This window comes from Mycteria americana, chromosome 4 (genome assembly GCF_035582795.1).
Source record: "Mycteria americana isolate JAX WOST 10 ecotype Jacksonville Zoo and Gardens chromosome 4, USCA_MyAme_1.0, whole genome shotgun sequence".
Lineage (NCBI taxonomy): Eukaryota > Metazoa > Chordata > Aves > Ciconiiformes > Ciconiidae > Mycteria > Mycteria americana.
This window is the reverse complement of record NC_134368.1, coordinates 73482570-73508536: the sequence shown is the minus strand read 5'-3', so window position 1 is coordinate 73508536 and position 25967 is coordinate 73482570. Positions and strand designations below refer to the sequence as shown.

General features: G+C 45.5%; 1 protein-coding gene across 5 annotated transcripts in view; it reads right to left on the bottom strand.

The window, feature by feature from the left end:
* Window positions 1–2826, bottom strand: part of WDFY3 (WD repeat and FYVE domain containing 3) — a 180794-nt gene extending 177968 nt beyond the window's left edge. For 4 of the 5 annotated variants that reach the window (XM_075500914.1, XM_075500913.1, XM_075500916.1 and 1 more), the window contains exon 1: window positions 2714–2826. The gene's annotated coding sequence lies outside the window, so the exon portion shown is untranslated. The remainder of the gene's footprint in view (window positions 1–2713) is intronic. The other variant, XM_075500915.1, reaches the window with a different exon arrangement.
* Between the last annotated feature and the right edge of the window lie 23141 nt (window positions 2827–25967).

Sequence of the window (25967 nt, the reverse complement as noted above, 5' to 3'; positions counted from 1 at the left end):
ACTGAATTCCTCTAATAGCAAGACACATCAGTACATCCTGAAGACCTTCTTGCCCTCTATACTTCTTCTGGCAGTTTAGCTCCAGCAAACCAGAGCTAAATACCAAGGCTTTCATACCTACCCAGATGGTTGTTAGCATACATTCTCAGCCCATTCATGTAGCAAGGTGCAACAAGATAATGCAGCCTTCTGAACTAAATTTGTTATTTCCAGGTTGAAAATATTAAGAATTATAATAATTTTGTTACTTAGCATCTTTCTGTGACCAGTTTGAAAGAAAGAAATGAGAGTTCCTTTCCCACAGTACTGATACCACACAATACTATCAAGTAGCTGATCTGGATGCACCAAACTGCAAATAAACAATCAACTGGACATACTAACCCTTACTTAAACCTTGATATAGAAATGTTGTAATACATTTTTAAATGGGTGCTAAAGATATTAAAAATCACAGCAGCATTGTGCTTAACTTGCTTCAATTTGAATCACGTAATCAGCTTGCTAAGAGCTGCAACGTAACTGTAACCATATAACCCGAAACATGCTACATTTTTTTTCCAAGTCTAGCAGCCTAAAACTGCCCAGCAAATTGGAAAAGCAAACGAACATGTCCAGTTCCCAGCAAACACGTATCAAACCAAAGAATACCGTTCACTGATCTCTAGTCTACCACCACTGATATTTGAGGCATTCTTCTACCCAAAACACGTTGCTATCAACAGTGTTGAGTATCCCAGAGCTGGCTCCAATTGAGCTCAACAGACCCACACCACATAGTGTAGAGATACTCAGTCGTAGTCCAAATATGCAGCCAAAATTAGATCACCAGCACTTCTCGACCAGGATCATGGAGCGAAGGCACAATGCCATATTAACACGTATGCACATTTCCAGCACCCAATGCATTCTGTTTCATAAACGTGCCTGCCTATAAACTAAAAGCACAGAGAAGGATTTGGTTGGCTTACTGCAATTGACCAATTCACATAGCCATAAGTTTCGTATTTGCAAATACTGCAAGTCTACCAACATTGCACAGGACAAGAGAAATACTGCAGAAATGCCAGTTCACACAAAGTGTACAGTTTGTTCACATAGCCTACTTGAAGATACCGCTAGCTTGTCACCAAAATGTGCCAAGGATGCAATCAAGCTGGCTCTCTGCAGAACCAGCCTGGATCCATGGGAGTCTGTGAGCTCAGGAACATCATACAGCTGTACAGCCATAACCGTGCACAGGGGCATGCACAAGCACCAGGTAGCCACACAGCTCTGGCACAGTTTATGACTTAGCTGATCATTTCTGTTTGCTACAACATGCAAAATTTACTTTTCTGAACAGGAAACCTACCATTTGTTTTCCATAGCAAAATTTCATAGTCCAATACATGGACATGCACAGGCCTTGTCACAAACCTACAATGCCAAGTAACCAAAATTCAATCATTAAAATAAGGCCAGGACTCGCAGGTCTACACTGAAATCTTGGGATTTACTCTGGTTAGCCAATAAATTTCAGTTAGATTATTCATGAAACTACAGGTCAAAATACATACATTTAGTCCTCTACACTATTTCTTCCATAAGACTCTATGCAGGCACACGTAAGCACAGCTAGAAATTCTGGTCCTAATCTTTCAAGGTGAACATCGCACAGGGTCTCAGCACCCAGCACTACTGACTGGCCTTTACACAAAACTCTTCATCTACCCGGATCACCTCCCAGAACTGCACGGCATAAAACCACGTTGAAGACAAGCAGCAGGTACCCTGGCGCCTCCGCAAATCCCCCCCACCATGCTCCAGATCCCCCGGGAGCCACAACCTCCTCGTCCCCGGGGACGCACCGGGAAGAAACCCGCCGGGGTACTTTAATTTGACTGTCGCTGCCACACCACGGGGTCGATAGCTCGAGGACTGCCGCCAAAATAACTAACTACATAAAAAATAAAAATAAGAAAAAAAAGCGACCCGCCTCCCGTCTGCGAGCCGGGCTCACTCCCCGCGCCGGCCCGGGGCGGCGGGCGGCCTCCCCCCGCGGCCCGGCTCCCCGCCGGCCCTCCCGCGCACCCGAGGGCTGGGGCCGGTGGGTCCCCTCCCGCACCCCTGCCGGGGCTCCCGCGGGAAAACCGCCCTGCCCAGCCACAACAAAGGCCGCCGGAGCGGCTCAGCGCCACCGCAGCGCCCGCGGGGCTCCGCCGTCCCCTCCGGGCTCCCCTTGGACCCTCCCCACGCCACGGCCACGCCAGGCCGGGGCCCCGGCAGAGCCCCTGCCTGCCCGCCCGCCCCCCTCAGCCCAGCGGGACCGAGCCGCCCGTCCCGCAGGCAGCCCTGCCCCAGGGACCGCAGCCAGAGAGCGGCCGCTGAAATAAAACATTAAAAAAACGGGGGGGGGGGGGGGTTGCCCGCGCAGTGACAATAATCCATCACCCGAGGCACCTGCGCCGTCGCCCCCTCCTCCAACCCGGCGGCGGCGGAGGGAGGCGGCCGCCCGCAAGGCATCCCCAGGGAGCGGGGCGGCCGCCGCGGCCTGCGGCCGGGCCGAGCCAAGCAAAGCAGGGCCGGCACCCCGGCAAGGACGGGGGCCGCAGCCCGCCGCGCCGGGCCCGCGGGGCGGCGGCGGGTCTCCCCGTGGCGCGGCTGGGCCCGACGGCGGTGCAACAAAGCGCCGGGGCCCGGGGAGCGGGGGGCAGGGCCGCCAGGCACTCACCGGGAGGCGGAGGGGGTCTCTGTCAGTGCCGCTGTGCCCGGCCCGGCCCGCCGGGCCGGGGAGGGGGCAGCGGGCGGTCTCTCGTCTCCTCTCCTCTCTCCGCTCCTTTCCGCGGGCACGGCTCGGCGGGGGGGGGGGGGGGGGGGGGGGGTTAGGCAACGGGGTGGCCGCGGCCGGGCGGTGCGGGCCGGGCCGGGAGGGCGGCTCCCCCGCTGCGGCCCGGGCAGGCTCCGGCGGGAGGCGCCGCCGCCGCTGCAGGGTCCGGGCGCTGGGGTCGTTCCGGCCCCATCAAAGCCGGGCCGGGCCGAGGGGGCCGCGCGAGGCGGGGCGGAGGGAGCGGGGCCGCTCCCCGCGGCGGCTGGTGGCCATCTTAGTCCTCCTCCTCCTCGGCGGCGCCGAGTGCCCCCTCCCCGCCCGGCTACCAGAGCTGCCTCCTCCCTCCGCTCCTCCTCCTCCTCCCGGCTGGCTGTGGTCTCCGCCGCTCCCGCGGCCCGGCGAGGCCGCCTGAGGAAAGCCGGTCCGTAATGGCGGGCCGCCGCAGGAGTAAGCCCCTCAGGCACCGGCTCGCCGCCCCCTCCCCTCAGCAGGAAGGCAGCGCGCCGAGGGGCTCCTCTCCTCACCCAGACCTGGTCGGCTCGACAGACACACAGGCCCCCTTCTTAGTTCTGGAGCTTTTTACAATTATCTTACTTTTTAGAGCGGTGGGATTCCCGGGCAGACATTTGGTGGGTTTGGTTTCTCCCCCTTCTCTGACAGAAATCCCGCTCCTCTAGCACTGAAAGCCAGTGTCCTATCCCCTCTGTCCCCACCACCAGCCCCAACACCACAGGCCCAAGCAGCTGACCCGGTACCCTGCCTGCCGAGATGAGAAGCCATCCCAGCCAGGAGCCTGCATGTGGGATGAGGGAAAGGAAATGCAGGTCAATGCAGGAGCAAAAAAGCCACCTTCGGGTTGGGGTTGAGGTGCTTTCCCTTAGCTTTTCATCAAGTGCACATCTAGGGAAAGTCCACTGGATATCCCTGGTGTCAACCACAAAGATGATTGTAGATTTGTGCTGGCCAACCAATTTCATCCGTACAATCCAAATGTTTAAACAAAGAAATAGTTACTCTTTTCCTAATTAAGCCAGAAGTTCAGTTAAATCCCCAACGGCCAAAGGACTCCTCTTTGTCAGCAGGACAAAGCGTCAGTGTAGCCACGTGCTGGGCACACAGCGCAGGGGGTCACTGCAACCCTGGGGCAAGCTTCATCTGCTCAGATATTCCTGGGGAACAGTGCAAAGGTGTGTCCGCACATGTGTGACCAGATACCCTTCTGCCTTTTTCCAGTCACTTATAAACTTACCTCCTTCAAGAAATAAGCTGCTAACAGCCATTCACCCCCTAGCAGTTTTGTTTGGGGTATTTTTTTAGTTACAAAATCCCTTCTGAAGTCTTCACTGAAAAGACTAAAGAGCAGTTTGGAGAATCTGGCTGCAGGGGTAAAAGGTGCAATAAACAATGCACAAACCACCCAAGACCTCTGTGTTTCATGGGCAAATCATCACAAGCACCAAGAACCAGGACCATTGCCTCTGCTGGGGGTCTTATTAAATGAAGCTGTGTACTCTGTGGTACTTGAGGACAAATTAAATAAACACCATTTATCCAGTCTTTTCTGGCCATTAGCATCAAACATGTAAATCCACTTAATGATTTTACTGGCTCATGTACTGCTGTTCAGCTGGCAGTGGAAATCATCCTGTTCCTGTTTAGGTGGAAGAGGCCTCTGCTTAAGACTCACGGACATCTGGAGTGAGGCTAATTAATTCAGCTGCTAAGGAGCACTCACTGAAGACAAAAGTATAACTCCAAACAAACAAACCCTACTTCTCCCAACTGAAAAAACAAAATAAGCAAGGACAAGTCTATAACCTCCTTGCCTATACAATACAACACTGCCTTTATTTGTTAAAGGCATCTTCAGACATCCCTAAATTCACTGTATTGACAGGAGCAAGATTTAGCCCAACTCAGGAGAACAGCCCAGGCTATACTTTGGGTTGGAATGGGGCCGACAGGCCCTTTGCAGTACCTGTATTTTTTTCTGTGCAGGATAATCAGTGAAGAATAGGCACCGAGAGAGAAATCACACACAGTATGTTAGCCATACCCCTATCACAGCAACTGTAATATGATCAGTGGCAGAAGCTCTTAGACAGTTGGTATTCTTGTGTCCCTGGAAAAAACTTAAATTTTATGCTATATGTATCTTACTTTGTCCCTCCTAACTAAATGCCTATGTTTCCCCAATTTTGAACACAGAGTGTTTTAACATCATCTTCCCCAACCACTTTCTCTCTACCCAACCGCTCTTTGCAGCCTCCTCTTCCCACATCATATGCTAACAGAAGTAATTGTCATTGTCTGCTATGGGAAAAAAAAATACAATTGTCTACAGCTAAGGCCATGTGAAAAATGTTACAAGAATAGGAAGGGAAAATGAGGAGGGTCAAAATATGAAACTATAGATTTGCTTTCAGGGGATGCCTTTTGAGGGCACTCATAATGTTTCGTATACATCATGGAGTAACATATACACAGAAGGAAAAGTATGTGTATTGAGTTACATTCTATCACATACCAGACTGAAATAATTTGCCCCTGGAGTGAAGGCTAAGCTCAAAGTCAGTGGAGAGTGTGTTTGTGCGACAAAACAACCAAGATCTGTATCTCACTGCATTCAAAGCTAACATGCACATTTCTTTGCACACCTGAATTTTTACAGGTGTCTTCTCCTTAGCCATGCCTGCCTAGAAGCAAAAATGCAATGCATGCTACTAGGCAGAATAGGGCCCCGTTTGGTATATTTTCATGCTGGACTGCAGCAAGGGGAAACACTGATTTTATCAGCTTGTTCCTGCAGTTATTTCACTTACTGTGCAAGATGCAGTCTGTGAATGGTACATAGCAGTTACACTTCACAAAACAAACAAATCTTCTCTCTAATTTACATGTAGGAGGATACTTGCATCTTTCATATGTAAAGGATTAACAAGATGTATCTTAGCCAGCTCTACTGAGTAAGAATTAAAGCTTACAGAGATGGTGCTTTTCCTAATTCTTTATCAGTAGAGGTAAACTTAGTGGGAAATCACAAAAATCCTCCAGGATGGCAGTGGGAGTTGCATGGACAGCTGTACGCCTGATACAAGTTTTGCTGCATGCCAATCTTTTTTCTTCTTGCACAGTTAATGCTCATTGCATTCCTATTTATAGTCCCCATGTTTCGGTCAGTTGTCACAGTTCCAAAATAAATAATGTAAGCTGTAACAATCCATACTGAGTGACACCAGACACTCTTTTTACCTTCTCAACATCTCCTCTCCCCTTGAAAAGCTCATAACAGGTACCTGCTTATCTTTCTCAGAGAGGGTGGTAGTTAGTAATTATAGTGCTATAGTTAGACAAATTATTTACAGTTAATTTTTCTTCCACTTTGCAAAGCAACTGTGCACAAGGGATTGCATCAATCATTAAAAACCGTGGAGATATATTTAAAATTCTTTGCCTCCTCTATTAGAAGGTAAGGCAAAACCAACACAATTGTCTTTCAGTGGTGCAATGCCGCTCAGCTTTCAGGCAAGATGCTCACATACTTCCATTGCATTTATTTCATACATCTTGGGCAGTAAAGCTACATCTGTCCTGTTTGCATATATTAGCTAATACTAAAGTACAGGCAAATCCAGAACTGGAAAGAAATTGCTACAAGAAAGTGAAAGAAAATTGAGGGAATTTTAGCCTTTTTTTCCATTAGAATACTTTTAACAGAAGAAAATAGCACTGTTTTCCAAATTTACGCAGCCTAATGTTTTCATCATACAAGATTCTTCTGACTTCTTTGAGAAGTGCTCTTCCCTCCCTCCCTCCATCCCTCCCTCCCTCCTTCCCGCTTGTTTATAGATAACTTTTGGTATTAAATAAGAGGAAGGGTGGAGTTGTAGAGGGTCTAGTGTCCCTGTCCTGTGACACTCATGTTGAATTTGGCTGAAATTTGAGAAATTCTAAAAGAAATACCCCTTCTCACATATGTTCTTCAGAAAAATAATGGGCTGCTTGTCAGAAGTTAATAAATTAAGCAATCCACAAATAGTCTACTGCTGAGCTCATAGCATTTGTAAAGCATTAACAGAGTCACCACAGCAGAAACACCAGCAACCCGACAGAGTAACAGTCGAAGAAAGCAGCAGCCAGGGCTACTCCTCCTTCACACTCTGGGCCCCAGCAATCCAGCCTCATTTTGGATAAAATAGCCTTTCATCTGCTGTCTGTTGATGTTAGTCACATAGTTCAAGTAAATAAACATTTGCATCCCAGTGCTGCAGGTTCAGAGTTCAAAGGTGGATGATTTATGAATAGTTTGTTACATCTGAACATAATGTGGGTTTCTTTTCTTCTATGACAAAACTACTGATAAAGCAGTGTTGGATTTATAAGCAAGAACATGAGGATGAGGGGAAGAAGCAGGACAGAGGACAGTGTGACAACAGAACTCCCAGCCCACAAAGCTTTAGGCCACATCTGTAACTGTAAAAGAAATCATAGCTTGCAAAGTTAAGTTCTCAAAATCCCTGCCCTGCCTCAGATTATTTGTGCAGAACAGAGTTCTTGCTACAGAGATTACAAGCCTAGTCACACATAACTAGTCACACATAACTGGTGTACAACGAAATCTTATTACAAGATTCAATGAATAAAGAGTTGATAGAAAAGCACACGCACAAAACTTGCTTGTAAACAAGAATTACCTTGTTGCACGTGTGTACATGGGAAAGAGTGGGTAGTTAAAAAGCAAATCAAACTGCATGCTACTTAATATTTAGAGGATATGGAAAATTTAGAGCTCGGAGCTGTATTCACTGGGACTAAATTTTTACATGCCTGTATGCTAATGATTCTTATGGACTCTCAGACCTGTACAGGCAAAAGGCAAACCACAATTTCAAGGGCCTGGACTGCTTTCAGGCCACCTGAATGTGATTCCGCATGTCCAATGAAAAGTGGGAAAAAGAGCAGGTGGTGACAGAAGAGGCGTAGTTCAGTTGAGGTTGTTGTGGCTTACGCAGCCTCAAAGCCTGATGATCCCAAGAGTGAATCAGAGGATTAGATCACACTCAGAGTGAGGGAAAATGCTGCCATCTGGTGCCTCTGGAGAAATTAAAAAAAAAATTATCTTCGAAGCATACTTCACCTGCAGTGGTGTCAATGCTGCCGGTTCAGTCCTACATACCTCCAGTTGTCTTTTTGTTGTTCAAAGGTGTTACCATTCTGCATTGCATATGAAAGACCACCTTGTGAAGGAATACATTGAATCTCAAACAGGCTGAAAAAGTGTATTTTATGGTGGTTTGCCCAGAAAAAAAAAATCTGTAAGTATTAATGTAGCCTCTAAGGCAGGTGATTTTAGGAAAGACTGTTTTAAACGAAGTCCCTTAGGTCTGAGAATAACATACACCTTGTTTATTTTGATGAAGCTATACATATTCACACCAAGAGATTGCAAAATGCTCTATCACAAACCCTATATGTATGTATTTTACTACTGTGTATCAGAAGAAACTTGAAATCTGTATATACATCTGAAAAAGAACCAAGAAGCTGCTCTTTGCTATCAGGTTTTGTGAAAGTTTAACAGAGCAAGGATTCAATGCGTTTCTTTCGCAGAACTGACTTTGACCTTGACAGTCACTGCACAACCTCTAATGCTGACTATTTTATCCTATGAGCATTGTAGATTATACTTAGTATATGTCAGAAGCCTCAGAGGATACAGGACAAGACACTAAACACTGCTTATTTTTATGATTCACCTTTTACAGCAGCCTGTTTCAGATTGTTGTTAATACAGCCTCGGAGGATGTGCCAAATATGTACTGAGACACTCCACAGTGTTAGAATGAGGGAGTGTTATTTTAGTCTAAGATATTTTTATTTTTACAGGCTTTCACAGAAAGCCATAATGGTAGCTTGGAGAGATTGAAATGACTGATCAAATAAAAACCTCTACATTGCACTATTTTAGTAGCAGTAATAAAGATAGCTCTTTCTGTGAACTTAAATTTGTTTACTCCTTGACCAAGGCATAGGAAAAAACCGAGGCCAGCAGGTCAGCTTCCCACTGGAATAAAACTGAGTGAAGTGGGTTACGTACCATATTTATTTTTAAACACACCATTTTTGGAACAAAGCAGTCACAAAACCTTGGGTGTGCGATCCACTCTTGTAGATAAATGAAGTCCCACACCACCATCAATATCCCAGGAAGATACTCTAGTCCAAGAACAGCTTCAAGCTCATGGAATAATCTAAGGACCAGAGAGTCTTCCAGAGGGTTTCTTGTACAACTGTGCAGAGCAAAGAGAGGGAACAATGTTTACAAGCAAAGAAAAGGGATTTGTAAAGCTATAACTAAAAGGGCTTTCTTGTAACTGCCTTAACATGTACTTTCCCACTTCAACTAAAGTATCTGATCTATCAGGATGCAGATTCAGTGCTAACTTCCTCTCTTCCAGAGAGCGACTGATGCAACTGAACAAAACTTCTGCCACCACAGGTTTCTGTTATGCATACCTGCAGACAACCCGAGTCTGCCATGGCACAGACTTCAGTAAGTACAGAAAAACGTGAGACCAAATAAATTTAGAACAACCTCATTTCCTAAATCACTAGGGGACTGTTTTTATTCACACTTTCAAAGAGTGGACAGGTGATTAACAAGGAACATTTTAGTTAAAAATATTTATTATTACTTACTCTTTACTATTATTTAACATGCCCTTTGAAAACAACAAGCAAGGTTAACCCTTTGGCTAAATTACTAAAGTTTTGTGGAAAAAAGGAAGAGTTACTAGATGAGCTATATGAAGCTTGATGTCACTTCAGAAACGCTGTTCCAAAAACTTACTGTTTCCATGGTAGGATACTTCTTCCATTTAATTCCTAGCCTTAATGTATTTACAGCCACTTCATACATATTTGTTCCTAAAACCCCCTACATTTTCATTCAAAATGGAGCTACATCCTCCTATGACTAATGTTGCACTGGAAGAACTTCCTCTGGAAGTCCCTTCCTCTTCAACATCATTAGAATTGCTCATGGGTACCTAGAGGGAGTGTGGAGCTTTTAGATGTGTACATAGCTTACTGTAGAGAAGGAGTAATGTCTTCAACAGTCTCTTGCCCATGAATAAATCAGGCAACTTGAAGCCCTTCTAATATTATTAGTCATATCATATAAAACTAGTTTTAAGAAACAACAAAAAATCTTGTCATTGCCTGTGTCAACTTTGTTAACAGCAACTTACATCGTCAGTCTCCCTTCAAGTTACAGTCTGGGAAGGGCATTTCATTTCAAACATAAAGGCATTTTCTGTGCATCCTCCATCTCCAAGTAGGATAATTGTATCACATCGGCTAGGTGATCCAAAGAGATTTCTTATTAGCCAAACTTTTGACTATTCTAAAAGTAGATGATGAGAATTTTCTGTAGTAGATTGCTAGGTGGCTAAGGGCTACTTCTGAGCAAGCCATATGAAACATGACTGGGAAGAGTCCATGCCTCGTCAGTAGGCTTAAACCCAGTATACAGGGTCCACATCTCCACTGGATGATTCTTTAGGAGTCTGCCTATTGAGAAAAGTGGAGAAACACCAGGTTAAAATAAGCATGACATCCAGTGTCCAGAGAGGTGAAACTGTAGTAGAGATAAGCTACAACCGTGGTATGTTTGTGTGGTCTCGAGGATAACAAAACACAGTTCATGCTATCTATAATCAGAAGTTACCTGGTGCTTTTCAAATGGTTAGATGTGTTAGTCTCTGAGCCCATGTTACCACAACATCATGCAATTTCCTTACAACCCCAATTAGTTTCCCAGAATATTCTAGCTATCAGCCTACAATCATCACTCAGTGTACTCATGCATTGCAAAACCTCTATTGCAGGGTTAAGAAATAGATTTAATGTCTTAGCTTTTCACTAATTTATGCAAACTGGTACTGATAATGATCTGTCAGCAACATTGTCCATCTGTGCATTAGCATGTGCTACTTCAAACATGTAAAAATGACACTTTACCTTGAGTCACAAGAGGAAAGAAGTGCCTCCAGGCTTTATATGGTTTCATCATTTTGGACAACCAGCTTTTTCAAAAAAGTTTTTTTGATAGGCAAAATGAATGCTTAACCAAAAGTTCTGGAAGCAGCCATGTACAAATGTCCATGGCAAAACTACCACCAGCTCAGTACTTGGATGTCAGCTTACTTATGCTCTTTATTTAATTTTTTTCATATATAAATACTGCCTAAAAGAATGGGTTCTTCTCTCAACACCCAATTGCTGCTGTCAGATGTAAAATGTAGGCTTCTGAAAATGAACCGGAGCCCCAGCCACAGAGTCTATAACTGTACCTCCTGAGGCAGAAGAAGTGGTCACGACTTGATGTAATCCACTTCTGAAGTTCAAGCCAGCCACCCGGGTCGGTCAGACAGCATGGGGTTTGAACACTGCCTAGCCAGACATGCATTCACCCCAATGATCCTTGTAGCTAACACGTGGATTTATTTTATTGCTAATGGATAACATACCTGAAAATAAGACTTGGGCAAGAAAGGCAGCAGTTTCCCTGCCTGATTTTAAGCTTACTTCTTTGTTTTCCTTAAATCAACTGATCAAAAAGCACAAACTAGCTTGCATATTCGTTTTAATCCTCTCATCTATTCCCCTGCCTCCTTCTCCTCCATCATGTGATCCTTTCTTCCTCAAAACACCAGATAGTTTTGTACATTGTCAGCAGTAAGAAACCAAGTGCAGGACTCTCTGGAATTTGATGACCCTCTGACAGAAGACAGTCCTGAGTGTTATTACACACTCTCAGTCACTGCATGAGCCACCCTCCTCTCTCAAAACATCCAATGAAGGCTTCTGGAAAACAGTCCCTTCCCACAAACTCCTCCTGCTGGTGTTCCCTCATTTGGAGTACAAATCTTTCCTCTCAACAGATTAGCTTTCTCTCCCCATCATTTCCTCTTGTCCCCTCTGAAGATGTAAACCACAAACCCTGCAACTGATTTTATTTCCACTTTCAGGCACTGATCAGAAAGGCATGGGGACATACTCTTGTCAAGTCATCAGCAGAAAACGCTGACTATCACAGCTGAGCAAGGAGAGGGCAGTTCCTGCAAAATTTGTGTTCTGGGAACTGGGAAGTGGCCAGCAGAGCTTGAAAAATCTCTCTTAGCTGGTTAATGGGAATATTCACTACATGTGCCTAAAACATTACATTTTCCAGCAGATGCTACAGGAAGTAAATCAAGGTAAAGGACTGATCTATAAGGAAAATAATGAACGTCATATTCAATTGCTTCTAAAACATTACAGGGATGGACCTGTACAGACAACACTTCGGCTGTTCCTTCTCAATGTCACCTAATAAGAAATCATGCAAGGAGATTTTTCTTCCCTGTTTGAAGGAAAGCCACAAACCACCTTTTTAGGAGGACTGCCCTGCTTAGCTGTTCTTGTCAAAGCCAAAGAGGTAAGAGGTAATGCTTGCAGAAACAGTTGCTACAGTAATTCCATTCTCCAGCATCCTCAAGAGGTGCCAATCTTTTGGGCACCCAAAGCCTCGGTTATCCCTCATAAGGAGGTCTTCTATCTAGCCTTTTCTATGATTTGTGACACAATATTGAATTATTACTGAAATGACTCGCCTTCAGTCAGAGATAAGGACTGCAGGAGAAAACGTGCTGGACTTAAGCCTGTCCTGGTTTCGGCTGGGATAGAGTTAATTTTCTTCCTAGTAGCTGGTATAGTGCTGTGTTTTGGATTTAGGATGAGAATAATGTTGATAACACACTGATGTTTTAGTTGTTGCTAAGCAGTGCTTACACTGGTCAAGGACTTTTCAGCTTCCCCTGCTCTGCCAGGTGCACAAGAAGCTGGGAGGGGGCACAGCCAAGATAGTTGATCCAAACTGGCCAAAGGGTTATTCCATACCATATGATGTCGTGGTCGGTATATAAACTGGGGGAGCTGGCCGGGGGCAGCGGTCGCTGCTCAGGGACTGGCTGGGCATTGGTTGGCGGGTGGTGAGCACTTGTATCACTGCGGTTTTTTCCTGGGTTTTGTTCCTCTCTCACTCTCTTGTTGTTTTCCTTCTCATTACAGTTTATTATTATTATTTTGTTCCAATTATTAAACTGTTCTTATCTCAACCAAGAAGAAGAGTTTTCTTCTTTTGCTCTTCGGATTCTCTCCCCCATCCCAGCGGGGGGCGGGGGAGGGGGAGCGAGCGGCTGTGTGGTGCTTAGTTGCTGACTGGGGCTAAACCACAACACAGCCGCTGTGATACAGACTCGCCAGTTACAGATCCTTATCTTCTCATTCCTCTCACCTGGGAAATCACAGTTCGTTCTCAAACATACCTATTACAAGTCTGAGGATAAGACTCCCATGGAAGTAGTCTTCGGTCCAGATTCTACTAGAACAACTAGGGCAAAGGAAAAATGAAGCAAATTTAAACAAATACCAGGACTAAAGCATAGAACATTCTGAGTTCACAGCACAATTCATACTAAGAACCGAGTTTGTGGTAGACTGGCAGTATTAGATTAATTTAGGGGACTTTAGCCTTTATAAATGATGCACCCTTAAACAGGAAATATTAATTGGGAAAAAAAAAAATCAATATAAGTTACAAGATTTGTCTTTTCCTCCATAACTGTCTAAAGACTGCAGGAAGACAAGACAAAACAAAGAGCTCAGATTATGTTGGCTCATATACCACATACTCTGAGAAAGGAATTACATTTCTGTGACAATTTTCCAGTAGTAAAATAGCTTCTAAATTCAAGGTGAGATTGGTTTGTCAACAGGACATGATGGTATAGTTGTACCTGCTGTAGGGGATTGTATTACATGACCTACAAATGCCATTCTATTCCTGTTTCTCTGTCGCACAAACTGCCCATCAGATTTACCTAAAATTGAAAGGTGACTCAATCTCCCTGTCCAGAAATAACATTGATATTTTTTGCATGAGTGTAAGCTCTAGCTTGCACTGTGATGATAAACTCCTTCCCAAGACACTCAAGGAAGATCTCTACCACGTAGGAGGTTCCTTCACCATTCCTAGAGGCTTACTAAGCAATTCACATGCTTCCCACATACCACATTTCCACCATCTGCAGCTTTCACGTGGTTTCCAGATGTCCTGCTGCCACTAGCAGCCACTCGTAAAGCAGCCTCTGGAGCAGGGCTCTCTCTGTTTCCACGGCAATGCCAACACGGCCACACCGCAGGCCCAGCACACCAAAACACCATGCCCAGCCTAGGCAGCACCTCAGCACCTTCTCACCACCAGCCAGAAGGCTAAACTCAGGCCAGGCTCATCTTGCTTTAATTGCACAAAGCTGCTTGGTTTCTGATTTACAGTCACACCCTGCTTTTCTGCCTTTTGCCAGTCAATTTGGCAAATTTGTCCTTTACCAGGATTTTCAGAGCCGAGTCTGCCCTGCCCCCCAGCAGCAGCAGGCAATCACACACACCACATCTAGAGAGACTTTCCCTAGTTGCCCTCCTGCAGATGCTGTAGGGGTGGGAGTGCCCTGCTGCTGCACACACACTCCAGCTTACGGTTTTTTCTGCATGGGAGCAGTGATTTGGAGCAAGAGGAATTGTCTAACAGGCTGCAGAGGGGATTTTTTTTGGACATAGGTTGCAAGGGGAGAGAGCTGCTTGGAAGTGCTAGGTACAGAGGAGGGCACAGAGTTTTTTTTGAGGAGGGGAATGTTTCATAAGTTGAGGAAAAATAAAAAAGAAGATTATCATTTGTGTGCTTGAATAGGTCCAACTGGGCTAGCCAGCTTCAGTCGGGAAATGTTGTGTGCTCCTTCCCAGGGCCAGACACAGCACGCTGATGCATGTGAGCTGCATAGATCAGGGGAACAGATCTCCAAGTTGGCTACTTTGCACTACTGCTTTCATTTTGGGTCATCTCAATCCATACAGAAAAACCTTCACCTGCTTCTTCCCTCACCCCCGTCCAAAAATACACAAAAGGCTATTTTTTTGGCTCAATGAGCAGGTGAGAAGCAGAAGTGGCCAATTCAGAAAGATGGTCTGCCCAAAATTGTAGGAGACATCTGCATGCTACTGTAAAAAAGATGTGGCACCTGGATAGATTACTTGATTTTCAAGTTGTTGCACCTAGACAAGTAATAAGTTAGAAATTTACTTGGTCTTTTAAATAGCCAGTTCTGGGCAAGTATATTCTTTCCCTCAGGTTTGAGTTTTTCGAGTGTGAATATAGCTAATTTAGGCATTACACTCTAGTCTCTGCCTGGGTGGGTGTTGGATCAGATGCTCGTGGCTCTGTTGGGCCACCAGGTGGGTGCACTCTGCAAGGCCACCCTCTATGCCATGGGCTGCAGGCTGGCCTTCAGGGCAGCTGGAATCTGAAAGCAGCATCTCCAGCACCTAACACCCTGAAAAAAAAAAAAAAAAGATAAAGCCATTTTTGAGCTACTGGCTCTGCTTTGAGGTTTTGGTGGGGTGGTTTGTTTTGTTTTTTTTTTTTTTTTTTTTTTTTTTTTTGTACACAAAGCCTGGCAGAGGAGATGCCTGGCATCATCTGTGTTTCACAACCAAACAGGTGGATCCTGCAGCAGGGCTGCAGGTTGCAGACAGTTTTCAAGGTGGGAGCTGACCACATGTAGGAGGAAGGGATTGGTATCTGCTCTGGAGCTGCAAGTAGCTTCTTTCGGAGGCAGCTACGCAACCGAACTCCCTCCTCTCGTCTCTTCTTGCACTGGAAAAATCAGGCAGCATTCAAAACAACTAGCCTGGGTTTTGTGGAATGAAGGGCCATACTCTAAAGACACTGGAAGGAGGCATAGCATCTAGCTTGGTCCTTTCAGTCAGACAAAAAGAGATAGGTTTCATTTGAACTACCAAAATATATTCTAATTTGTTAGTCCCGGGCAAAAGTACTGTTTTTCAAAATATTGCATCCAGCTGTCAGTCTCTCAGGATCCATGTGAATGCACTTCACTTTTAAGTTTCTCCTTAACTTGTCTCTCAAGAGTCTTGCTGTAGGGATTTTTGCCTTAGTGTTTTGGATGTTTGTTTTTAAATAAAAATAAACAAAAAAACACCCAACGGACAGCTATTTTTACAGCTATCTGAAAAGGCATACAAGTATAAAATAACTCATTTACTAATTGTTAGGTAGAGAAGAAAGCTTAATGCCAATAAGGTTGATTTATAATGCATTTTCCCAAAAAAACAATTACTGAAACAAGAATGTGAGAACCAGGCATAAGCAATGGAGAAGTGGCACAGCATTTATAAAAATAAGTTGCTATATTAATCCTCAGTAAAACAATAGTTTAGTCCTTCTCCACTCTAAAAGTATACTAGAACTACAGTCTGAGCAAACATAATATTATTAACCCAACTGTATTCTCTCCTAGGTAAAATTTAATTAAGATTAGTCTTAATTCAAACAGTAATATTGCATCCCTGATAAAGAGCAAGTTAAAACCCCCCTTGCATTGAACACCATCATGTTCTCAAGGGTTTCCGTGTTAGCTCAAGGTAATTATGTTTAAATTATTTCCTTTGGTGTACTGATGGAAAGATCATCATCTGACCCCTTACAACAAGAACAGTGAATTAAAGCTTTCTACCACTTAAAGCGAAGCCTGCCTTACCATTGCACCCTTATGGTGGAGTTTGCCTGCCTTAAATTTTAACATTGAAGGACTAAATCATTAAAAAAACCCATTGTTTAGTTGCCCTGGCTTCCTACCTGTTAAAACTTATTCCACGGAGGCTTTCAAAATCCTCACCTTCCAAATACCTTTGTCTGGCAATGGCACAAAACCAAAGAACCACTGCAGCCTTCCTTCATGCTTTTGCTCGTGGCTAGTCACACTGAACTTACAAGTGACTGCAAGTCCTCAAGCTTTTAAATCTAGAAAACACATTAACTGTGTTGCTACCTTTCACCACAATGTTGGTGATTTCCAGTCACCGCTTACTTGAACTTACTAGTGTAACAGCAGCAAGCTTAAAGGCAGTAGCAAAGGGGGTCATCTGGTTTTCTTTGCTGCTTTGATGGACAGCGGTGCAGACTGGGTCTCCAGTGAGCAGTCATACTTGGGCATCACAACTACAACTGAGCATAAATCCTCACCTGTGGAAGTTTTCACGCATAGGACTGTGTAAATTTGAAGTAATTTCTGGCTACAGCAGTTAAAGACAGATAGCTTCCAAGTGAGGCAATTAAGAAAAAAATCCCTGTGTTTCTTGGGCACTGTTCCTTTTTGTTTGTTTGTTTTTAAATGAGCCCTTCAAAAAGGGAAGGGGCAGGAGTGGAAGAGACTGGACAAAATAGCTCTCAATTAATTCTGTTTTACAAGGAAGTTTTCAAAGTTTTTAGTGTAGGAGCATTCAAATTATCAGTCAATTGGGACCTTTTCCACATACTGGGAGTATATAGATGCTCCAGCCACAAAACCAAACCAAACAACCATGAACCAGAAGAATTTGTCTGAAGTTAGTGTTATTGAGCCACTGTGAATAAATCATCCTTGTGTTTAAGACATGCCAAACCCCTGCACAAATTAAAAAGCAACCATGAAGTACACAAAGGGACCTTGTCTGAGTCTGACAAATGCTCTCTTCTGAACTTTTGCGGTACGTGAGTTTCTACAGACTGTAAATAAATAAAAAAAAAACATTTAAAGCTTTCTCCTAGAGCTTTACAGTTTGTGATCAGGTGGCTAGAGACAATGCCATCTGCAGTAGACAGGCCATTCTGTTGTCCTGCTGTACACGGGTCTTCGCAGAAAAAAGCTTGTCATCAGCAGAAGTCTACGAGCTATTTTTTTCTGTCTTATAGCCTCTGTTCAAAAGCGGTGGTATTACATTTGCTGCATACCAGATGAGATAAATATGATAACCTCGATGCTGACAAATTATTTAGAAGAACGTAGAAGACAAATAGCATGTTGTTTTCTAGCCAAAGCTTCGGAGGACATTGTTCTCGATTTGAAGTGAGGTCAAATACACCGCCTGCATACGAGTGTTCTTTTCAATGCCACCCTAGCAGAAGCAGGGTTATCTACCAAGTCTTATAGTGATTTATTAGATTAGCAAAGATCTTTTGATTTAATGTTTCCTGCAGTGGAGGCTTGTGTCCCCACTCAGTGACATTCTTGGCCTTAAGAGCTGCTATGAATGTCGGTCTGTGGGCTTCTTTTATAGCTATGCCTTCTGTTTCTCTTTGGATAGGAAGTGTTTGTAAACATGTATTTTTGCAGTGTGAAATTACTTTGGTTGTGTAATGACTATAATTTGTCAGTTTACAACAGAGCAGGCTAATGTCAAATTTACATTCTGCTTTTGAAAGTACATCTGGCATTAGAAGAGGTGAGCATGCTGCAAGCTGAAGGAAAAGCTTCCCCTCACCTCCATTCACGTCACTGAGTGGCCTCCCTAGTTTTTGTCTGAGGCTGAAATTAGCTAGCTTGCGAGGGATTTGGAAATGTGTCTTCGCTGGAGAGAGGAGGGTCATTCAAGCGTGGGAAAAGCTGTTTAGTAACAGGGCATCAGATCACTTCAAGCCCAAGTTTTCCTTTCTATTTACTAAGTGTATATGGCCTTGAAGTACTACTGATTTCATGGAGGCAATTTGGTCACTTTGCTCAAGTGTCTGGGTGTAAAAGCCCTCAGGAGAAAATCCATCAAGGTAAACCGAAGGCTTTCAGATCAACATGGTGTGTTTTGATTAAGCCTATTCCAGTTAACGTGAAAGCTACAGTTAGCAGCCTTTCTGCATGTTTGGGAAGCCATATTCTCAAAATTTATTTGAGGTTAGTTTTGCTCAAACAGAAATGTCATGGGGGATTTAAATACCCAAATCCGGATTTGTGCTCTGCAGGATTCCCGCTCAGCTGCTAACTAACCCTGAAGGTTTTTGAAAATGTAAATGCCTACACACTTTCAAGTTAAAGCTCCCCAGGTTCACCAACTTCTGCTTCTGGGACTACTCATAACATGGGCCTCCTTCAGCCTGAGGATTAGCCTGCAGATCCACGCACATCCTGAACATACCAAGCCTGCATACACAGCCTTCCACGTCCTCTCCTCTGGAGGTGCTTGGCATGCAGCATCTGCTGATGCCAACTTTTTCCAGAAGGGAGCAGGAAGACATGTTGTCTTCCCAGCACAGAAACTGCACTGGGAGCTGGGACTGAGACCTGCAGCTTTAGAGGTGAATGCCTTCCCCTTTAGAATCACTAAACATGCATTTTCCTTCTCAGACAATCTCCACATCAAAGATTTCTGCTACAAACAGCCACTATGGGAGATAAGGAGGGTCTCATTCCTGACATAGCATAGAGGCACTCTCAAAGACAGCAAGGACACTGAACCCTGAGCTGGGCAACTATTCTTCTACTGCTGTATGCCAGAGTAGACGTGGAGGAGTGATGGCTGCACCCCTGCCCCTCTCCTGGGTGTGGAGGGAATGATGGTCCTTGCTTGGCTTTCAAGGGAGAAGAATTGGTTCTCTCCCTTCAGCAGCAGGTACCTCACTATAAATCACAGTAGCAAAAGACACTGTATTCTGGCCAGAAATTTAAGGGTCTCTAGGATGTAAAGAAAGTTTTCGGCAGCTGGCTTCACTTGCCCCCCATTCTGAAACACCTAGTTCTTACAAACATTTCAAAAATTACCTGATGCCAAGATTATCCTGAAGTCCCCAAATACATCTGGACATCCAGCCTTCTAGCTCCGAAGTGGCATACGCCTGGTGAAACTGGGAATCTGCTGAGGCACAGCTTTGCCCAGTAGAAGCTGTCCTTTCTGCCTGTGACCTGTGCCACAGCTGGCTGTCCCTTGCTGTGCTTGCTAAGGAGAGCGCACCATAGGGCAGTCTTCTCTCCCAAGGAAGGCTGGCCTCCCGGGGAAGCGAGCACCAGGGAAACAACCTGGGTGGAGATGCTGAACTTCAGCAGGGCTCATTTGCTTGGATGTGGACCCTCCAGCCCAGCCTGCAAATCTGCTGCAGCCAGTATACTTGGTCAGCCCTTTTTATCTGCTCTGGTTTCCTCTATGTGATAGCCATTCTTCAGCTTCCAGGTGCTCCTGTTTGTTTTGAGAAAAGCACTCAGGAAAACTGTACAAATGATGGCTCAAAGGAGTGGAGAAGATCCTGTGACACAAAGGCTTATATCCCTGCCAGGAAACTGAACTCATTTTTTCCTCTGCTGCTGCTCAAACATCTGGCTTCAAGACTTTGAGTGTTAACAAAAAAATTGACATGTGGCTCACTTTGTTGATGTTTGCAGCTGTTCCACATCAGGTCTGGGAATAAAATTAATAGCATGTAATTGAGCCAGCCACAAGTTTTATAAAGCATTTATTCTGAGGAGAGAGGATTAAACACACTCTTGGAAGTACAGTAAAAGACGTATCTTCAACCTGAGTTTCAGCTGGCTTCAAGTGCTACCATACTCAATGTTTTGAAAACCTAGTGGTTGGAGTTCCTGAAGCAAGCCCTTCTAATCCCTGAAAGACTGATGTGTTAGCACCTCCCCTCCTGGTCAAACACGGGTGATAGGGAAGCTCCTTCTTTAGAGCCCAGGTGCTTTTTGCTGCTCACATCAATGAAGTAAAACTGAGTGGTCACCTAACGAACAGCAAACAGCCCTCAGGTGGAGACCATCCAATACCAGGAGTTTTGTCTTCTGTGAAACAGCTCAGCCGTGGACATTTATTCAAGTCTTCTGTCCAGAAAGCAACTATTTCTTCAAATTTGATTTGGAAAACTGCCTCACAAAAAGTAAATTATTATAAGCAACTGCTTAGTAAAGCTACTTGCTGTTAGAGGGTTTATGAATGAGTCTCCTCATGCACACAGCACTTGTAGCACTCAGAGCAGGCTTGCTGATGAGGAGCAGTGCCTCCCACATTTAACCAAGGCACAAACTGGACACTCTGAAGGGCTCAAAACTATAAAAAACTTACAAGTATTTTCCTTATGGAAAACCAAACTAGACGTTGTCTCCCCTTACTAACCCCCACCTTCCGCTTCCCCCGCCACCACAGCCACGCTGTTCTAGTTTGGTCTTCCCATCTGGTCTTGCAGGAGACCCTACATTCACTGCAGCTTGCACCGCAGGCTACAGATGTGTGAAGACATGACACAGGAGGGAGGGAAAGGTTATCACACGTCTGAGCACCACAAAAAAGTGCAGTGCACTGCATATTCCCCAGGACTTACAGAAGGGTTTGCACTGCAGGCCTGCATGTCTGGAGGACAGTGGGCAGTTAAATGGGCAATTCCTGTCAGCACACCCCTTTCACCAGTCTTTTTGCAGCTCTTCCTTTGCTTAAGCAAGGCAGAAACCTCGTGGGCAACTACAAAAATGTAATGGGAAAAAATCTGGGTGAAACCTTGTTCTGTTCAGGTGTCAGGGTCGAAAGGCAGCTACACAAAGAGCAGGTTTTTCAAGGTCAATATGCATAGTACTGACAGCGAAAATTGACTGAGGGTCCTAGGGCTGGCAGTCAGTGGCTCCAGCACACAGTGTGCAGAAGGGCGTGAGGAAGAGAGATTGCAGTAGCGATAGAAATGTCAGTCTAAAGATACCTGCTAATGCACAGATTGTCAGCATCACCTCTTTTCAGATCATGGAAATGGATCATAATGCTAGAAACTGCTGACTAGCTTTTAGTGGATTACTCTGCGCTACTGAATTAGGGTTTCCAGAACACTGCCTGTTTTAACAGCATACCTTGTTGTCTTGGGTTTTTCCTGAAGCCCACACCCAGAAAAAATAACAGGACATGCAGGACATGCAGGACAAAAAATAACAGTAGCAGGACATGCTGTTGCAAACTGATTCAATCTTAACTCTTAACTCAAGGTAATAAATCAGTAAGAAAATGTGGAGTAAAATAAAATCACAAGTTATTCAGGGCGAGTTTTGCAATGGGCAGCACCAAGCATCGGCTAGGGTATTCATTCCTGTGCATTGCAATTCAGCTGCATGGTCAGCTAGCTGACTGTGTGGTCCTTGCTGCTGTTGGTATTAATAGGAGACTGGCTGGGATGACAGATGCCACAACTCTCCAGACTCTTACAGCTTCTCTATTTTAAGCTGGTTATACGAGGTTTTGGTTGTTTTTTTTTTTTTTCCATCAGGGTGATCATCAAGATGGCCTCAGCTAAAGGGCTGTAGCTCTCTTCAGCACTGAGCAGCAGGAGCCTGCAGCATCTCTCTTAAGGACACCCTTGGTTGTGCAGTCCCAGCCCTCAGCGTTTCCACCTCCTCTGGCAGGGTAGGGGCCTGTGTCTGCCTGGAAGCCACAGTGCTCTGTGGAGCTGGCTCACGTGTGGCATATTCTCCCTGGTGTTCCCTGATGTTCACCAGCTGCTTACTTTTTGGCTACTGAAACCTCAGGAGGCTTCAGTGCAATAAATAATCTTTTCTGTGACCACCGCTTCACCTACTAGAAATGTGAGTTTTGTCATACCCTGATGAGGATGCTGCTAGCCGGGCGGGGAGGTGCTCTCTGCAAGGCGTCAGTGCTCTGCAGCAGGTGTCTCTGCAGAGCTGGTCCTTCCAGATGTGTACATTTGCAAGGAGATTGGAGGAGGAGGCTGAAGGGAGGGCAGGGAGGAGGAGGAAAAGAAAAGGATGGGTGGAAGCATGACAGGGTATAGTATTGCTTTTGTCAGTCATTGCAGTAGTTACCTGCAGAGGTACTAATTTGTGCCTTGTAAAATCATGGGGGATAGTAGTAGAAGGAATTTTGTTCCTGAAATCTTCATATTTACATTAGCAAGCTCTGCATTTAATCGCCATGAAGTCAAATATATCCTTTTCCTGAAAAGCGCAAGCATTTGGGATTACAGACTTCATAAACATCCCTCTGTGTGAACACGAGCAGTCATTTGAGAAGCTGGCCACTGAAGCCCCGGTGCAGGCTCAGTGAAGATGTTGGTTTTACTACACCCAGCAAAGCTCCCCCTCACAGCTTCGGCCCTCCTGCTGTGGTGTCTCTCACCGAAGCTGCTTTCATGGTCCAGGCTTGCCAGTTCTTTTTCCAAGCTGCAACCACATTACTGTTTTAGCTGAGTTGGCAGTCTTGTCCTAATCACATCCCTTCCTATCTAGTACCTTCCTCTTTGTAATGACCTTTTACTAATTTCTCTTGTGTGTTCCCTTTCGAGTCATCCCTTCCCCAGACTGACTCTGTTGGGGTGATCCAGACATCCCTTCTAGGCTGCACGTTTAAACCTTCCTCTGATCATGCTGTTCCCTTGAAAAATGCTCAGTCTGGTCGGTGTGTTTCTTGTAGTAATGTGCTTCAGCGTGGACTGGCCAGAGCTGAGTAGAGCAGAAGGGTTCTTTTGTGCATACTGCACATTCCCTCCTGCACCTAGAAACCAGGCAGCCTGCTCCAGCTGCTGCAGCTGGAACAACCAAAACAAAACAAAAGGCAAAAACCAGTACCATGACATGGCCTACTGACAGCGAGCTTGTGATCCCGCTGGTCCTCAGAAAAAGAGCAGGAAAAGCAGTTATCTGCTACCTACGCCCTGCTTAAGCATGGCTCCTTCTCCTTGCTGAACTGTCCTCAATAACTTCTGCATCCTGCCTGGGTGCTGGCAGCCCCCGCTGTGCTTGTGTCGCTTGCAGACGCAGCGATGCTGCACTTCTCCGCCACCCTGCCCAGACCCAGCCCGGTCTCTGCCCGCCGCTGGGAAATGCGCCCAGCCACAAGGATTTTCCTCCCGTAAAGCCTCCTACCTTGCCAGGCCGGAGCAAGAGCTGGAAGCCCTGCAGCGGTGCCCAGGCAGGGGCCCTGGGGTGTGATGTGGAGGACAGCGGGGGACCTCTAGTGCACTCCTGGCCCTGCTGGCGGGAGTGGGCCGAGCCCTGGCGTGGCTTCAGGTCCTGCTGCTCTGCATAGGTACTTGGTGAAATGCTTGTGGAAAAAGTGAAGTCTGTTTCTTTGGATTACGGAGTTTGCTTTGTTTAAAAGAGGGAAAAACCAAGTTCAGTGGCAGTGATGTCCATGTCCATGCGGAGGGAGCACTGGTCGCAGACCTGTGTGGTTGGGTCCACAAAGTGAGGCTGTTTGCAGGTGACACACACTTGTTATTTAGCCTGACCCCATTAGGGATGTTTGAGTCTTACAAATTGAGCCTAAAAAGGGAGACCAACAGTTAGACAGGACAAGGAAGGTCAACGAAAAAAGGGCTGTACTCAGCTGTGTCTGACACTGACCATAAGCAGATGGCAACAAAAGCATAAGGCCAGAGAAGGTATTTAGGATACTCCAAGTACTATTCTGGCCTCCTGTAATTTCCAGCTCATCCTAGGCCACATACTGGTGTTATCTATTTAACAAACCTCAGTGTTGTCCAGACTTGCCTCAAACCCACATAAATATTATGCATCCAGAAGATCCTTTGGCAAGAATTCCTGGAGGTTTGCTGTCAGTTGGCTAAGAAGCCATTGCCCTGAGAGCCATTGTGCCTTGAGAGACTCGCTGCCTGGCCACACGGCATGGAGACCCTGGTTCACGTCCACTCAGCCCAAGCCATCCCCTCTCATGTGTCCTCTGTGCCATCCAGGAGCCTCCCTATGTTGCAGGGCTCAGCCTCTCCTCCCCACCACAGCACGTTGCCTTGTACAGAGGGACAGAAGGCACAAAGGGACAGGGACTGCCCACTGGTTACCTTGTGTTGCCACCCATGCACTGAATGAACTCAGTGTTCAGGGTTTCACACCAGTCCTGGCAAGGCCTTGCCCTGGAACAGCAGCACCCTCCCCCCTCCATCTTCTATTTATGTGTCTCTTAGAGTGGGTCTCTCTGGCTGTGTTCAAGATAAACACGTTTTTCTCCTCCAGCACGTGAAAACCAAGTTAATTTGCCTGGTGTATGCTACAAGCTCCCCAGGGGCAATAGTTCCAGAAAAAAAAGTTGTTTATGCTCCTTGACTAGAAGCCTGAGGTCCAGCGAGGTTTAGAGCCTGGTCACTTACCCAGGTGGGTGCTTAGGAAGACACGTACCAAGGGAAAGCCCTGACTTCTCCAGTGACCCAGCACAGGCGGTCAGCTCATGACCAGACCCACACTGACACAAGGCTTCTGCAAGACAGGCAGCGAGAGGGGTCAGACCTCCCCTGCCTGGCCTTAAATGTTCTGGGGAGGTGTCTGAGAAAACCAGGTAGCAGGTAGGATGCTGTCTGCTGGGCTCAGGTATAATTCAGGTGGATTGCAGTGTGGTAGATGAGACACCTCAAAGCATCGCTAGTGCCAGTTGTGCAAGGGTTGAAAGTTAGCCTGAAGGATGTTGTACAAAGAAAAGGTGGTGCACAATTAGGCACAATTAGATTAAATGCAGGCATGTTAGTTTTCACATTGATTTTCATCTTCAAAACAAATATGAGTCAACTGTCCAGAGGCTTGCCTACATCTTAGTTGCTGCAGGAAGAAAGGACCTGGCCTGTAGTTTTACATATCTTCCATCTGAATTTGAAGTCAGAAACTTGTTTCAGTGCAGCTGCACATGGCACAGCACGGAGTCTGGCAGGGCTTGCATCTCACTGTCTCAGGGTAGCGTACATTTGGCGGGTATGACAGTTTGTCACACCAGAAACAAGGTCAAAGTACGCAGAGCTACACACACCCTTCAAGTACATGCAAACCCCAATGATTAGCCACAGTTAGGTAGTTAATATAAGGCACTGTTGGGCAATTAGAGCCCTCGCTATGTTTTTTTTAGAGGTGTGCACGATTCCTGCCAGATAGCACAAGTATTTAATTTCCTGTGATCAAAGAGCAGGGTCCTAACAGCAGAAGCAAAAACCTGTCCTATTGCTCTGAAAGCTGCGCGTGGGATTAGCTCAAAACTTGACTCCCTGCTGAGCTGAGGGCAGCTGGCCTGGTCGCTTTGTATGGGAGCAGCAACCACTTGAGGAAGCAAACTGCTGCTATTGCACCTTGACTTAGGCAAGTGCAAATGAACTGGTGGCAATTAAATGGGTCTGAAGCTTTATACCTTGACTTCCCTATGAGAATATGTTGCCTTTTTATACTCACTTGCAAAGGATATGTCTGTGCTAATGAAATCCTAATAATACCAGTCTTTCTGATGTAAGATGACTGACGTCATCTACCTGGAC